The sequence below is a fragment of the Pundamilia nyererei genome, unplaced genomic scaffold, assembly GCF_000239375.1.
Source record: "Pundamilia nyererei isolate P.nyererei 1_Seehausen unplaced genomic scaffold, PunNye1.0 scaffold00027, whole genome shotgun sequence".
Taxonomy (NCBI): domain Eukaryota; kingdom Metazoa; phylum Chordata; class Actinopteri; order Cichliformes; family Cichlidae; genus Pundamilia; species Pundamilia nyererei.
The window spans coordinates 1,192,934-1,209,837 of record NW_005187428.1 but is presented as its reverse complement, the minus strand read 5'-3'; the positions used below and the strand labels follow the sequence as shown (position 1 = coordinate 1,209,837).

At 40.6% G+C, this 16,904-nt stretch overlaps 1 protein-coding gene across 1 annotated transcript in view; it reads left to right on the top strand.

The window, feature by feature from the left end:
* The first annotated feature begins 157 nt into the window (after positions 1-157).
* tp53i11b (tumor protein p53 inducible protein 11b) overlaps positions 158-16,904 on the top strand; it is a 39,007-nt gene continuing 22,260 nt past the window's right edge. Inside the window, exon 1 of the mRNA XM_005728051.2 lies at positions 158-324. The gene's annotated coding sequence lies outside the window, so the exon portion shown is untranslated. The remainder of the gene's footprint in view (positions 325-16,904) is intronic.

Here is a 16,904-nt window from a genome sequence, read left to right as displayed (position 1 = left end):
TTTTTTATGTTTTTACTTACCGCGAATAACAGATCAGCACACTCATTAAACCATTCTTTATTTTGCTTTTAAAATTTTTGGCCTGTGGATCACTCTGGCGGGCTTTTGCTACTCTGTGTATTACGGTAGAAGAATGTGCGTGTGCGCCCTGGTGTGAGCGCCGGTTATTACGGTAGCGCGGTTGACGATTGTTTGCTGCTCCGGGGTCTGTGAAAGCGCCGAGCGCTGCGATGAACCTCCACAAAGCCCGCTCTGCTCTCCCGCTGTAACCGCAGCTAACGTCTCCCTCTGAGGCAAACTTTGGATACCGCTCCGCTTCCAGCTGTAAGTTACACACACGTCCTCGTGTTTTGGGCACATTTCCCGTCTTTCCTCTTCCTTTTTAACGAACTACAGTTTTACTTTAAGATGCTTCACGCTTTGTTTTCGTCTCGGAGAGTTAATTGTTAACTGTCAGATAAAATAGAAGTCATAACGCGCTGCATGACTCGGAAAGCTTTTTTTTTCCTTCCTGAAAGAGTTTTTTTCTTTTTTAAATTTTGTTCGCACCCGTTAGTTTTTTTCCCTGTTGTATGAGTCGTTTATTTCAATTTTCTTAAAAGCTTTAATAGTATGCTACCACAGCCGGGGGACAATGAAGTTGAAAGTGGTGAACAGTTCTGTCAAACCCCACCTCATTAAGTTTAACGCTATTCCTAGCGTAGCGTTGAAGCTATAAGGATAAAAGGCTGTGTTAGTATTTAATTTTTAGCTATACATTAGCTTCCTAACTATCTGTGTGAACGTCTGAGCTGCTGCACCCCACCCAGTACATGTTTGGGAGCAGCTAATAATTGTTTGGTTATCCGGCTTAAAAGCATTTTACTGTCGTTATTCAACACGACACAGTCTATACTGTATTTCTTTTGGCTTGGTTTTAAATAGCAGTCTTCCAAGTTTATGGATTAAGTTATACATTTATTATTATTTTTAAACAAGTTAAGGCATTGGCTTAATGACAGAGGTGGAAACTCCTTTTAACTAGAGTGGTTGGGCATTGAAAGCCACAACAAACTAATATCTTCCTATACTGGCAGATTAGAATGACATCTAAATGTGTTTTCTTGAGAAATGCCTCAGAAGCAGCTGTGTTTATTATAAAGAGAAGAGAGGACACATGCATGCATGCCTCAGTGTGCTGCAGTGTTTGTAATATAAAAATGAAAGGAATTTCTGCAAGTGTACACTGTCCACATTTATGCTTTCTTTTGAAATTGTAATTAAGATGAATTAAGATGAAGCATGGCTACTGATTTGACGTGTGTTTAAAGAGCTGCCCCTCGTTGTAGGAAATTAAAAATCCCTCAGTGTGTGGGAGCCTGCTTAACGCCTGCGGGTCACATTAGTGATTGGTGTGTCAAGACTTGTCCCAAGCAGAGTTCAGCAATCCCTCAGTAGATGCTGAATAAACAGTCATGCTGTGAGTGTTTAGTTGTCTGAGGGGAAAGTCTCGCTTCTTTTTCTCCTGAGAGTTGCTGATTGAAATCTAAACTAAAAGTGCGTTTTCCACTTTCTGCCTGCTGAATTTGCTGAACATGTTGAGCTGGAAGGGTAGATGGTGAAGAGTTGTGTGTGTGTGTGTGTGTGTGGGGTTTCTTTTGTTTGTTTGGTTTTTTTTTTTTTTTTTTCCCCCTTCCCCTCCCTCAGTGATACCGCTACTCGGTTCATGCGTGCTTATTGACACGCCCTTGTTTGCAAGGCAACAAGCGATTGAACACCTAACTCATGATGCTGGTATGAGTCAGACAAAAAGCAGCATGATGAAAGCGCCTCAGAAGCTTTTGCAAAAAATCTAATATTTCAAAATGTCACACGAGGAGACAAATGAGGGCTTTTCCTCTCAGCTTGAAGCCTTTAAAATTGCATCACTGGATTGCTGTTCTCATGAATGGAGCTCCCCCCCCCCCATCCCTTTTTGCATGCATTTGAGTCGCACTGTTTTCCCCCTAATCATCTTGCACTTGGACATCTCATCCAGGCTCTCTGTGTGGGTAGTGGTTTCTTATTGGTCAAGGAAATGGGAAATGGTAAACTGCGCTTCGATCTTTATTCTTAGTGGTCATGGCGACAAAGTTCCCAGCTTTGTGAAATTTAAAAAAACAAACAAAAAAAACCGCAACAAAAACCTGATGTTGAGTGGGCAGCACTGGATGCCTTTTTGTGATACTGTGGCTGTATTGATGTAGACATGTTTTCCAGCTGAGGTACTTGCTCAGAATTAGCCAATCTTTTAAGCTAAGTGAGGATAATCTAACCATCAGGTATTTTTATTGTTAACATAGTAGCACTCTGAATGAAGTAGTGGCTCTAGTAAAGAGGTCAGATGTGGCTCGATGTTGACCTTTTGGGCAATTTGCCTTTCCTGTGAACGCTTCTGCCTGCAGGATACCGTCACCTTAGCTAACCCTCAAAGACTGTTTTGGCTTTTGTTGCAAGCCCTTCTCACTAATGGCTCTCATGCAGAACAATATCACGGTTCACCGTGTCACACAGAAGTAGCACACACTGTCATGCAACTGTGCTTATTATCTGTCTGACCAATGAAATCCTGAGAGGGGTGCCTGCAGTGCACAACTGCAGGTTTTGATTGTGTCCCTGTGCACTCCACCAGGCTGGATAGGGAGTTGGGCTGGTCTCAGTGGAGTTGGGCTGCGAGGCCAACATCATCCTGTGAGAGTTAAGCAGAAGCATATGTAGATGTGTTTATGTGTCTGTGTAGTCTTATATCAGAGCGCACTGAGACAAGCAGCAGCACAGAGTACAGCTCTGGGCAGTCCCACAGGCACATAAACATTCTTGTTTTACTGTCTGATGGCTTAGGAAAGCACATGGTAACATTTTTTTGTATTAACCTCTCAGTGATTTTAAAAATATTTCAGTTCACAACACTGTGCACCAGCATGGACCCTAACTAGCTATTCCATTTTTAACACAGAGAACATTTGTTTCTATTGCATTATCCTTTAAAAATGAAAATGTAGCACACGTTGTTGCTGTAGGGGAAAAATCCGAGTTTTGCCTTAAGCCTTGTTTTTAAGTGTTATGTAAATGGTTAGAGTAAGAATTTTGTTCAAACCACATCCCTGAATGAGGGCATCTTCTACTGTGCTCCTTTCATAATCGTCTCTTTAGATGTAGGCTATCCTCAAAATAGCAACAAATATGATTTACTTGAGCGAAACTGTGGTAAGCTATATTTAGTTTAATCTTTTTCTACTGACTTCTGGTCTGTCTCCAGGGCTTACTGTGCACCAGCAATATTGTCATGCCAGTGAAGATGGCTTTCTTCCTGGTGTCTTTGCTTTTAATTTCCTTCTGTCTGCTGTGACTCTGGGTTAGCAGACTCAGCAGATGAGTCCCTGTTTATTCCTAGTGGACAAGATTAGAGAAGCTAAGACTCCATGTTGCTTTTTAGATTTTGTCGTTTTATGGTTGTAGGTTGTAGACTTATTGATCTAGGAAATGCAGAAAAGTGGTTCTGTGGTTGAATGTTGGCAAAAGACTGGACAATTTTAGTGAATATTTGGCAAGGCCTTTCATTTTGAGAATTCCACACAGACTCTACAAAATCTCATCCTGGGTCCATTTCCTTGATGAGCACTGTAATTCCTTCTGCAATATTACTGTAATATTTTGTCAGACTCACTTGCATCCTTATGCTCAAGGTGTGACCACAGCTAATAGTATTTATAATCAGGAAGTAGAGTAAAGCCTCTTACACACAGGCTACGTTTTTTTGTTTTTGTTTTTTTTGTTTGTTTGTTTGTTTGTTTGTTTGTTTGTTTTTTTATGAAACAGCAATGCCATTCATTATCAGTTTAATTGTCCACAACTCCTGTCTCATTTTTGCTGCTAACCTGCTCTCCTCTGCCCTTTGTTATGCCTACGGAGTGGCTTACTGGACAGTTTGATTCAAACACCTCCAGTTATCCTTTAGGCGTTTTAAGAGAGGATCTCATCTATCTATTATCTTGGACTGCAGCTGGTGGTGGTAGTCCTTGTTCTGCTCGGAGCTCCACAGGGAGCTAGGAGGCCACTCTAATCAGAACTGGCAGCAGGTGGAGAGCTGGTTCGTGTGCTGCTATGCCAAGCTTAGCAAGACTGCTGAGCAGAACAAAGACTGCCATCGGCAACTGCAGTCAGAGACGGTGAAGATTGAATTCATCAGCAAGATTAGAGGCTTACAGAAGAGACCCTTGATTATATTGCTCTGTTTTTGTTTTTTTGTTTTTTTTAAAAGCTTTAAGCCTGTTTGATTACAGCAAAAATCATAAACACAACTATTTTGGTCAGTCATCTTGATTATTCATAAACTTAAAAGTTTTGCACTATATATGGGTAGGGATAGGTATCGTTTAGGTTTTATCCGATACCGGTACTTTTGAAACGGTGCCGGTGCTCAAACCGGTGCTTAAAGAATGGAGAACACAAAATTGGTCCAAAAACCTCTCATGTTCAGCTGTTTATTTTTTTGTAAAAAGATAACAATGTTAGCCTTTTCTGCAGCTATAGGGCATATATGGTATCACTCTTGGCTGGAAGCAGTGCTTAAACAATGGAAAAAACACAAACTTTGTCCAAAAACCTCTCATGTTTAACTGTTTTCCACTCTTTCTTTGGTCATTTTAGCCTTTTTGGCCAGGGTGAAGGGAGTATCTGCCATCAAACAAGAAGACAGCCACATGTAACTATGATGACGTTTGCTAGTTCACCTTACATGCATTAATTTAATAACGTGGTTAGCCTACTCAACGTAAATTACACACGGACAACATTAAGCTACTCACGCAGAGAAGAACGGCTGCTGCTGCATCATCATCCGTCATCATTTCTGCTACACTGGCAGGGCTAGGGGCCAGGACTCTCCTTTTCGGGTTTTTGGGGATGTTGCAAACTCCGGGTCCGATAACAGGCAACCCACCCGCAGTAGATGTGCCCGGTGTGAGGTCTCGCAGCAAGCTATCAAATACGGCGCATTTCTCGGCTTTAAAAAAAACCCGCTATGCGTCGCCAGGTGTTTCATCAGATTTGAGGTGTTACCTCCTTTGACAGTATCACAGTATCAGCTTAAAGCACTTGTTGCAGGCTGCTGAGTTTGCATCTTTTGCTGTGAAGTACAGCCAGACTTTTGACCACTTTGCCCTGGGCGTTTTTAATCTGTAGCTCTGCTCTAAAAGAACGTACGTACAGGTACCTGGGCCCGCCTACTATCCTTGGAAATGTAAAATGATTGGCTAGAATCTAAAGTGTATCACAGCTCAGGAAAAAAAAGCACTGAAAAAAAGCACCGAAATGTGCGCTGCTTTTCGGTCTGGTTACTGCCGTTTATGTCAGAACGGCACCGGATACCGGTACCCATCCCTATATATGGGGGATTTCCTTATACTTTAAATGTAATTCGTATGTGAAAACCCCCCCAGAAAAAACAAAACACATGTGGGCTCCAGGGGACACAGGGTTATCTGACTGGGACTTCTGACTCTAAAGCCCCTTCACCCCAACCAGTGGTGCCTGTCGGTCCACAGCCTCCACTGTGGGATCCCTAGGGTACAAATGTGGTTATAAAGGGCCCCCTGCAGCAGCAGACTGGCTTGCATAGCAGCGCAGGGGTGAGCGACAGAGTACAGAAAGCAGACCATGTGAGAGACCCTGAGCAATCTGGGGACAACAAGTTAATAATGGAAACCTTGTGAGTTTTACTTCCTTTAGAAATAGCTTGTTGACTGAGATTTCTCTTTTAGTCATCTTGGTTGAAGCTGTGATAAACAGTGAGCAAGTGTACACGTGCAGAGCATGCACAGCTGTAACAGAACAGTATGCACCCATGGGTGTGCATATGCTCATAGAATAAATAACCAATAGAATCTAAATCTGTGTTAAGCACTACAGCTGGTTTGTTTCACTCCTGTACAATAGCACAGGAGTGAAAGAAGTCAGCAGTGAAATGAAATAGAAATGAGTATGTCTGGTAAAAGACCTGCTGCCTTTCACAATAAGAAATAATTCATGCTGTGCTGGTTAGCTGCTCACAGAGCTATGCTGTGGAGTTGGGTTAATTGAGTCTGTGCGTATTCGTGCTCACAGTGGAACATTGTGATTGTTTTGGCTGCTCGTATGTGCTCCTGCATTGAGACATTCCCCCCCATGGTTTCACCTTTGCCATTTGAACAAAGTCTCCATTCATTTATCCTCAGGAGCACACAGACATTACGTCTGATGTTTTCAACACCCTCGTATGTCTGGTTAGCTGACTTCCTGGCACCCTTTTACTGCTAGGATTCAAACCTACAGTGTGATGAAAGAAAAGAAAGGATCTCCTCTGCTAAATGTTGAGAATTAAGGCAGCAGCTTCATCTCCCTGTAGGATCAGTGTCACATCCATGCCACCCCTGTGGAGGTTCAGTAATCCCTATGGTATGGTTTGGTTTCTTTATTCACTCACAGATTCCTCATCATAAGTTCACCACCGAACATTTGGATTCTGCTAAATTCACAACTGTTACTCTTTTACTTCATTATGCATTACTTTCACGTTCCAGGTTCATCTAAAGGTCTTTTCACTGAAACAGGTCTTCTACCAAAGTCACTAGATTTCTATTCCAATAGCAAACTTGGATGATTAATTTAAGTATTGTTGAGCAACTTTTAAGATAAAGTTTTCATTAATCAATTGCTTCTTTTCTTGTTTACTTGATTTTTCTGGACAGTAGCCAAAGAGTAAAACATGTCTTTACACCTTTTTTCAAAGTTGTTATGTTTATATTGTTTCATATGACTACTCAGCAGGACAAATAATTAAGCAGTTGTTAATTAAAAGGGACAAAGTAAGCCTAAAAGGCTGGAATTATTGCTTATAAAAATGTTTATCATCCAGTTTTCCTAAGCTGCCTATTACTTTTAGGCAAACACATCTGGTAGCGACTGTGTTTGTCAGCAGAAAAGATGTCCCTGGTCCAAGTTGGCCAACCTTTGTTCAGCAGTGAGTGACTTTTCCTGCTGTGATGGTTTAGATAAGGATGGGAGTCTCATTTCCTATGACGCGATTCACAAACTTTGAGTTTGCAAGTTGGTGTAATCACACAGACTCTTTCAAACGCAAATTGTGTGTTCATATAACTGTCCAGGCTACAGCCAGTGCTCTCTTGACCAGTCTAAATACATTTATTAGTTACTTGATTATTAATTCTGCCTTAAACTTTAAATGTGTAATGAGCTAGCATATCATATTTAGATTATTGTTATTTTTATTAATTAGATCAGAGCACAAGCATAAAGACAAGTATCAAGTGAGCATTGACCACTTTGTTTTTCGACTGCATAATGCACATGCAGCTCATATCACAGTGGTCACAGCAGGTCACTATTTAAATTGGTTAAAGACGAAGGCTCATTTTCTTCTTCTTTAGCCATTTGTGCCTGTGGAAGTAGGCGCCATCAGCAAGAGGCCTTTGTGCCTTTGCCTCTAGCTGGCTCCAAGGAAGATCTATTTTCTTGGTGTCTGCTAAATAATAATAATAATAATAATGTAAATGTGTTAGTCCCTGTAGTGGACTAACATACCCCATGTGCTACTCTGCATTTAACCTATTCGCCCAGTGAAGCAGTGGGCAGCCACCAATGCAGCACCCGGGGAGCAGTGTGTAGGGTCGGTACCTTGCTCAGGGGTACTACAGGGTAGCCGTACAGTGGAGTCAAATCCCCGACCTTCCGATCATGGGGCAACCACTCTACCTACTGAGCTATCCCTGCCAAAGGTGTCTTTACCACGTGCTTCTTGGATGGCTGGCCCTGCTCATGGCTTGGGGGTGTTCTATGTCAGGGCATGCATGGCTAGTTTTAGTACCATGTTCCCAATTCATCCTTACCACCTTGTTCCAGTTTCTTTTTCTACTGACACTTGTTGTGTCTCGCTCCTCAGATCGACATTGCTCATTTGGTCTGGCTAGTGGCTCTATTAAGAATTCTTCTCAGATGACTGCTGATAAAATGTCAAGCTGAGGGTAGTCTTTGTCATCCTGCATATTAAAGCTCAGGCTTGTCACCCTGCTTATTGATGTCATTCCCCTATTTTGTCTAAAATAGGCAAATAACTCCATTCTGTTAGGGTCTGAGTGTGACAGTTCAGACAATGACTGTGCTGTGATTTTGGCTGTATTTACTTGTAAATTGCTTGTGATTGCTCAGAGAGAAAGTTAGACCTCTCATTTCTTTTCCCTCTGAATCCTCACCCAAGAAACACAGTAGAGAAAGAAGGAGAGCAAGGCACCGTTGCAAAGCAGTAGGACAACCACAGTTTTTTTTTTTCACTTGTTCTCAGATATTTTTGAGTTCATGTTGATTTCATTTAAATATCATCGATCGTTTTGATAGCAGCCATTAAAACCCTGATGTGTGCACGAAGTTGCATAAAATCACCCAATTTAAAGTGCTTACTTTGAATAGCACTTCATAAGTTTGTTTAGAGATGAAATCACCAGGAATAATTCTTCTGTATGTTAAAGTAAAAAGTAGAAACACAGTTGAAAATGAGAATCCAAATTGAGTGAGATATGTCTCCAATTTGTGTGATTAAGCTCTACAGGATGGTTATTAGTTGATTACATTACAAATTATGCAATCAGTGCAGCGTGACATGATGTGACGGGGAAGAGTTTTGTTTTTTTGTTTTTTTTGGTGATTGTATGGGCCATCAGATATTATTTTTGTATTACCAAAATGTACATTCATCATTTTGAATTTCTTTCACTGTTTGACCTGCTGTGATTAAATCTAAAGGGTATCATAAACATTTCTTAATCATGTTGTCCAGCTATAATGGTGTTATACTTCTATCTGCACTATACCCGACGTGGTTTGCTGACATTGGTGAGGCAAAATGACAAGACTCTTCTTTCTATTGAAAGGTTTAATTTTCTTCTAAATGGTTTAAGGCAGTGCAGTCACAACTAGACTTTTGCCAGGGGAATAATTGAACTAAGGACTAGGAGATAAATGCAACCTTCTTCATGATTAGATGTCTACCTCATTGTGCTTGGACATCAACCATCTTATGCAAGCATTGATTTGCCACTGGCTAAGGTTGATTCCCTCATTTGTTTCTGCGTAAACTCAGCTGAGCCCACATGGTCTTTGTGGTGTTCAGTAAAAACCTGATTAGCGAGTTGCTCAGATGTGCTTACATTTATTAGGAAGTGGTTTTGGTGTATACAAAGATTGCAATGTAGAGATAGGAATGGGGACAAAAAAACTCTGGAAAAACTGTATAAATGGCTTACTATACAGAAATTGGATCAGAAGTTTTATGTGTAGGAATTTACTGACAGAGAAGAAAGTTAAAATGTAATGTTTTAGGCCTAATGGAATAAAGCCTGAAATATTAGGATTGTTGCTAGGTAGCCTACTAATGTTAGAGTTACAATGTTGCATTACATTAGCTTAAGCATTTATAATACATTAGCATTATATAAATTCTTATGGAGCGTAATTGATATTACACTGACAAGTAAGGAATAATAACAGAAAGTACTTTTATGTTCTACTTACTGCCTTCTTTATCAGTGAGTCAGGGTGGCAGTTGCACTACTTGCTATCTCTGTATGTAGTATTTCCTCTTGTTGTGGTTGTCCATCTTCAGCATGTAAAGAAACAAAAGTCATAGGCTTACAGTGCCCCTCTCAGTTCTGGAAGAAGGAAAAAAACAAGTACAGTCACTTTTTTCTTTAATATAATTTTTGTATAGAAAAGTATCGTAAGCATCTCTTCTAGTGACATACCTACTCTGCAGTGAAATGTTCATCTTGGACTGGAAGCTTATAAATGTTAAACAACAGTTGCTTTTACTGAAATCCCTTTTGATTTGTATTGCTTGCTAGTCATTATACATTGTTTACTTCTCTGGGAAAGTGTACCTTAAGCTACAGTGTAGGCTATGGCAAAGGGTATAGAGCCACTTGTTGCTTCCACATGTGCTAAACATTTGGCTGCATGGTCTTGCCATTAAGTGCCAACATCATATACCTGAGCATAGACAGTGACAGCGTTGTTCATTGCCCATTGGTTTTACTGTTTATATTCCCCCCAACCTGAAAGTAAAAATCAATTTAATTAGCTGTTGGTCTACACAGATTTCTGCTACTGGTGAAGTTTATTGAACACGATTTAAGTAAGTGGCTTTGATTTTTCTGGCACTTTAATAAAGCTTAAAAGCATCTGGGATAAAAGGGTGATATCCACACATCAAAGGCCTCACACACACTGAGTTTGGGGACATTCTGATGACTTAGAGCAAAGCTTCAGTCAGATGAAACCAGTAGCCTTTGGGAAAAAAAGTTAATTCCTGTTAGTGCCATTTGTTAAATTGGCAGCATATAGTCATTTTGACTGTAGGCTGCTTTAGATTTCTCAAAATTATAATCTCTGATCTGTCATCTCATAATTATGGCGATCGTGGCTCAAGAGTTGGGAGTTCGCCTTGTAATCGGAAGGTTGCCGGTTCGAGGCCCGGCTTGGACAGTCTTGGTTGTTGTGTCCTTGGGCAAGACACTTCACCCGTTGCCTACTGGTGGTGGTCAGAGGGCCCGGTGGCGCCAGTGTCCGGCAGCCTTGCCTCTGTCAGTGCGCCCCAGGGTGGCTGTGGCTACAATGAGCTGCCATCACCAGTGTGTGAATGTGTGGATGACTGGATATGTAAAGTGCTTTGGGGTCCTTAGGGACTAGTAAAGCGCTATATAAATACAGGCCATTTACCATTTATGTCCAATTTATTGCTGTCTGCTAACAAAGTTTATTTATATAGTTGTCTGTGTAATTAAGAAGTTAGAGTAATGTTCGCCTTATCACTGCATTTGTAAAGACTGGTTTGTACTTTCTGCATAGAATTGAGAGGAAAGTTGAAGGCCATTTGTAAAATGCATTGTTCCAAGTATTGATTTTCTGCCACAGAGAACCTTTATCATTTGCACTGAGTCTGCTGTGTGGGAGCAAGATCGACAAACCAGTCGCAGAGTCTGAATATTAACAAGAATGGTGTGTGAGTCTGTTGGCATGGACCGCTAATGTGTATTGCTCTATCATTGGAAGATGGCTTTCTTACTGACAGGGGAAATTGATTCAAGTATTTCTGACAATGAGTCAGAGCTTGGTTATGTAGAACCATTCATAATTTGATGAAATGTTTAGATTATTATTATTGTTGTTGTTATTAATGCGGTGAGGTGTGGTTGGTGGCTCAGCTGCAAGGGAGGGGAAGAGCAGCAGTCGAGGGAGGCTGGTCATCACAGCTGGAAAGCCTTACTAATTGTGCCTTCCCTGTTTTAGTAGCCGCCAGGGCTGAAGAGGAGCTGTGGGCAGGAACAGTAAGAGAAAGTAGCTGAAAACCTGCTTGTGAAAGCACAAGAGCACTGAAAAGCACACTGTAAGTAAAGAAACATCCATGTAATAGTGAAATTTGGGTTCGGAAAAATTTTCATTATCAGCGTAAAAACAGACATTTCACAAGTATTATTTCTGTCAGATTTATCAAGCAGGTTTAGTAAAAAGTAATTTATTCATATAGCCCATACAAAAAGAACAGTAGTATACATTAGCCATGCTTGTGGGACAAGCAGTTTTCAGCAGTGCAGAATTTAAGCAAACATATACAAAATTATCACATAATGAATGGAATTTAGTCTATTTACTTCATCCAAATTGTGCTCAGGGTCATGTGTTGCTTCATGGGCACTTTTCTCCCCGTTTTCAGAAGAATCACTCCTCGTCTTAGAATAATGGTCAGATTTGAGTGAAAGTTGGACACAGTGATTACCTCAGGGGATTCATCCAAATTGTGTTAATCCAAGGTCGTGTTTGTTAATTAATGGGAAGTAACTTGTGACATGTGATGGATCTTTTGGTGGATGAACCACTGCATCAATGACATTCTGGTTGTTTATGTCGGTGTATTTTAATAATCAGGGTGTAGGCCTCTTTCTGTGCTCATTAAACTCTGTTTTAATGAGCATCGTTACGGTCACTGGCCCTACTGTAGATTAAACAGCAGTGTATTTAAAATTAACCTTAAAGATTTTTTATCAGCAACATTAATCTTTATGAAACTGCCATGGATCACTTCTCTGCAGGACGTACTTTACTTTCGACATTTTAGGTTTGCTAATAATACAGAGTGGTTTATAGTGTTTATAGTGTGAAACGGTTAATTTTGATGATCACTGTAGAAGCAATAATCAAAGCAGTTCTTCAGACTAAAGAAAGCTGCAGAAGATTGTCAGCATACATAAAAGAATAAGACAAGCAGCTCAAAATAATGAAATGGTTTGTTACAGCTGTGACCATTGTTGTCCACATGCGCTTAACTTGATTTAGTTAAGCACATGTGGGCATGCTGTACAGTCCCTCATCTGTGACAATAGTGCCAGTCACTCTGCTTTCTGGTTGCACTCGCTGAGATTGGCAAGGATCCCAGTCCATTCCACCAATTAGTGGACCTACCTGGTTGATGTGCCCTTTAAGCCCAGTATATGACGTTAGAACCAGGATTAACAAAAGATGTGAACGTGAGAAAGGTAGCAGTGTGTGACGCTGCTCTCCCATATGGAACAAAATGGTAGTCAGCTTTTCAGTTTCAGGGTTGTTTCTCTGTGTTCTGAACTCTTATGTCTCTAAAGACATTTTTAAATACTGTGTGATATAAAAAATACTGTTTTTATTTATGTATTTGTATTTTATTTTTTGTGAGCCAGCCAAAGTAATGCTTTCTTGCTTGAATAGTTTGGATAACACCTAAGATTTGCACTGAGTCTGCTAAGATTTAAATGTGCTGTATAACTGCAGACCATTTCACTTGTTTTGTTTGACATTTTCTTCATTGCTTGTTTAGTGTGAGCCCCAGAACATGGTGATTGTCATGCTGCCAGGTAATAATGGTAACGTCAACATCATCTTGTGCTTCAAAAGACTGCTTCCCAGTTTATGGCACAACAAGGAAGTTGTGCTTGGTTTCACTCACCTATACATACTCGAATGTGTTGCAGGGTAGTACTTAGAGATGGAACAAAATATTGATTATGGCAATACATTCTGACTTCCTCTTTCAGTATGGCTGTACACTGAATAGATATTTTGCAGCCACTTGTCTTAGATCTGCTGCTTTATGGCGCCCTGCATCACTCATGCATGTCAGGTAAGTGAAGCTAAACTAAATGAAAGGTATCCACCTTGTTGTTGGGAAGAGGAAACTATTATCAAACTATTATCAAAATGGAATAATAATGATGCACGAATGTAATGCATATAAAATGCAGTGCTTGTTGGCTTTTCTAGGCCTATTTTTCCTTAGTCACTTTACAGATATCGTGAGGTATCACTGATAATTGCCTTGCAGTGTATTAAGTGTGATAGAATCACTATCATCATAACAAAATTATCATGGGAACCTTAATAGCTTGGTAAATCCTGATTTAGCTTTATAGCCAATAAAAGTGGACACATTTCTGTGGAAACCAGCTTATGTGTGTTTACAGTCATTACTAGAACTACTGCTTTCGCTCAGGATGCTAAATGAGACCACAGAGAACATAAATGCACACCTTTGATGTACTAAAATACATATTAATAGATGTTGAAATAACACCAACGTGTTGGGTACTTAAAGAATTTCTATTTTTATCTTTATTGAGCCATTAATTCCACGTGGACGTGGTTTTAGTGACGCAAGTTGAAACCTCAAATGAGTACACTTCGTCATCCAGCAGTGCTGCTTAGCAACCAGGTAACGCTTCAGAAAGCAAGATGTGCTGAGAAAGCAAGGATCAAGTCGAAGTCTTGAAATAGTAGTACTGTGCCAGCTGAGGGATCTGTCCTCAGAACAACTGATTAACTGAAATACTTTAAAACTAAAACTTTGACATACCGTTTATTTATCAGTGGTCAGTACAAAAGGGAATAGTAAGGTTTTAAATTTTTAGATGTTTTAATCGGCTTAAACTCTTCGTCTATAGAAATCAACCTCTTAGTTTACTCCGCGTCTGATTGGTGAGTATTTGCTCGTTGTTTGTTGAACTTGAGGATGACGGAGAAAAGGAGAATGCCAAAATGTGATAGAGATTTTTGTACATTGTGCTTTAAACCTTGAATATTAATTTTGTTAATATTTAATAGCCAGTGTGGCACATTTACATACCAAATAAAAATTCTACCCACATTTGGCATTTACCAGGTGTTGATTTTGGACCTTGTTCTCATCTGGACAAAGTAAATGTTCTCAACCCTGTGTTTTTCCTGTGAGGGCGGTAACATCTGCTTCACTTCTAGAAACTGCAGATTATCATACTCCATTTTTAGCTTCTCTGCACAAAAGCAAGATCAAAGAAACACAGAACATGTCAACAGGAAAGTTGGACTAGCAGGACTTTATTTAAGATTAAATTGTTAGACAGCCTGTGTGGGTCTTCCTTAGGTTTCCTAAATATGCTGTGCAAGTATAATATTGGAGTATCAATGTAGATCATACATTGTTCCACTTCAAACTACTAAAATATCTGCTGTGTCCCCTGGACCTGTGTTTTGTTTTCTTTAGTTTGTTTCTCTCAGTGGTGGAGAATAAAATGAAAGAACTTCCAGTTTACTTACTGCTTATGTTTCACTGGTAACAAAGTTTTAATAAAGGAGTTCAATAAAGTATCCCAGGATCTTTTTCTCAAGTGATGCAAGATGGAGCTAGAGATTGGCCATCTGATTGGTGCTTCCTTTAACTCTGTGGAGACGAGAGAACGGAGCTAGAAGGTGATGTTTCTGCTTAACCAGCCAACCTACTCTCCACCACTTACCACTCGGAGGTCATGAACTCTGAGTAGTGGCTAAAAGAAGGGGCTGCAATATTCAGTTGTGCCATAGGGACACCAATGTAGGACACGGCATTGAAAGCAGCCAGCTGAGCTGGTTCAGGTATTTGACCCTTTGGCAGTTTCCTGCCACACCCAGCTCACAGGAGACCCAGTGGATGACCCAGAACTCACTGTAGAGATTAGATATCTTGTCTGGCCTGGGAGTGTTTTAAAATCCTCCAGGAGGAACTATAATGTGTTGTTTGGGGGGGGGGGGAGAGAGAGAGAGAGTCTTTAATACCCTATTTAGCCTGCTCCCTCCCCAAGCTGTCTTCACACAAGCGAAAGAAAAAAAGTAAAGCGTACAGGATCTTAGTTAGTAAACTGTTATCATTATGGATGAAGTGATTTAACTCAACCCTTTTTTTACTTTAGTGCTTTAATGCTGAATCATTTGGAGTTTCCCATGAAATACTCAAAATTCTCCTGTAATGTGGCAGTAGTCTCTTGGGGAAAATTGGGCATGCAGAGTTTTAGCCACTAATAACCATTTGTAGTGCGTCATTAAAGCTTGCCTCATTAGCTCGTTTAATTATGGTTGGCTAACAGTTACTCTGGACAACAAGCATTTGACATCTGGTATTTCAAGCTACCTGTGGTTGTGCTACACCACCAGGGCCTTCAGTTCTCCTGAGTAAACTCTCCAGATTTCAGAGTTGCCTGTTTATTTGGTACGCCTGTTTAAAACTAATGTAGTACAGTCCGAAAAATCATAGTGTCAGTGTAATAATATGCTGCTGCTGCACAGATGAGCAAATTAAACAGCAAAAATAATAATTATGTGTAAGTAGTAATAATTACTGGTTGGTGTCTTACAGCAGAGACGGCGTCATAGAGCATTGTTATTTTTGTCGTGTGTACATTTAAAGGCAGGAGCTCGTTCATTTCATCCTTTTTCCGTGTGTGCTGAACCCCCCCCCCCACACACACACACACACACACACACTGATCTCCAATGGTTTTGTTCCTGGGAGGAGACCATTCATCTCCCAGGTGTGCGTGTACGCCAAGTGTCGGCACTCTATTCTGCAGCTTCTGCGATAGCTTCACAGTTAGCCTGCTGTGTAAAGAGTGATTCCAGAGATAGAAACCCCAACAATGCCTGGCAGCCCTCTGTGGCTTCATATTAGAAGAGTCTCTCCCTCTCAATTCCATCCCCCACATTGCCCCAGTGTAACAGATGGTAAACATAAGCCACCTACCTTACTTGCACACCGCTGTGTTGCACATTATTTGATAAATAACAAAGCTTTTTCACTTGTACTGCTGTCCCTCACTGTTCTCTTTTGTGGCATGCAACTAGTAAATTGGGCTGATTAGATGAAAATATCTGGCAGAAATTATTTTTGAAAAAAGAGGGGGTGTGTAATATTCAACTGTGATACATTCATATATTATACATCTATCTATTTATGCATATGGATGTTGCAAAAGCAAACTACAGCAACTCTGTGCGTGAATGTAAACACAGATTCATGTGCGTCATAAGTAGGGCTGCCACGTCGACTAGTCACGATTACGTCGACTATTAAAATCTTTGACGACTAATTTAATAGTCGAAGCGTCATTTGAAGCTTTGCAAGATCCCAAAAGACGCAGGAATAAGTAGTAGGATTTAAGAGTGTAATAACGGACTGAAACAGAAGATGGCAGCACTGCATGTACGAGGATGCAAGCGGCCGTTAAACCTCGAAGAAGAAGAAGCTGTGTCCGGTATCGTAGCTGTGTCCAAATTCAGGAACCGCATACTCCTGTGCCCGCAGGCCGATTACTTTACAGCGACACGACAAATTTGAAGACTCCGACAAATGCGGCCGACAAACGCGCCCTTCATTTCCTCAGATTTGAAGGATGGGTCACTTCGTGGCCCAACCTATCCCAGAATTCATAGCGTGGCCCAGCTCAGTTTCCAACAACGGCGGCAACTAGTTAGGTTTAATATTACTCTTATTATTCTTTCTGGGTCACAAAATAAACGTTTAACAT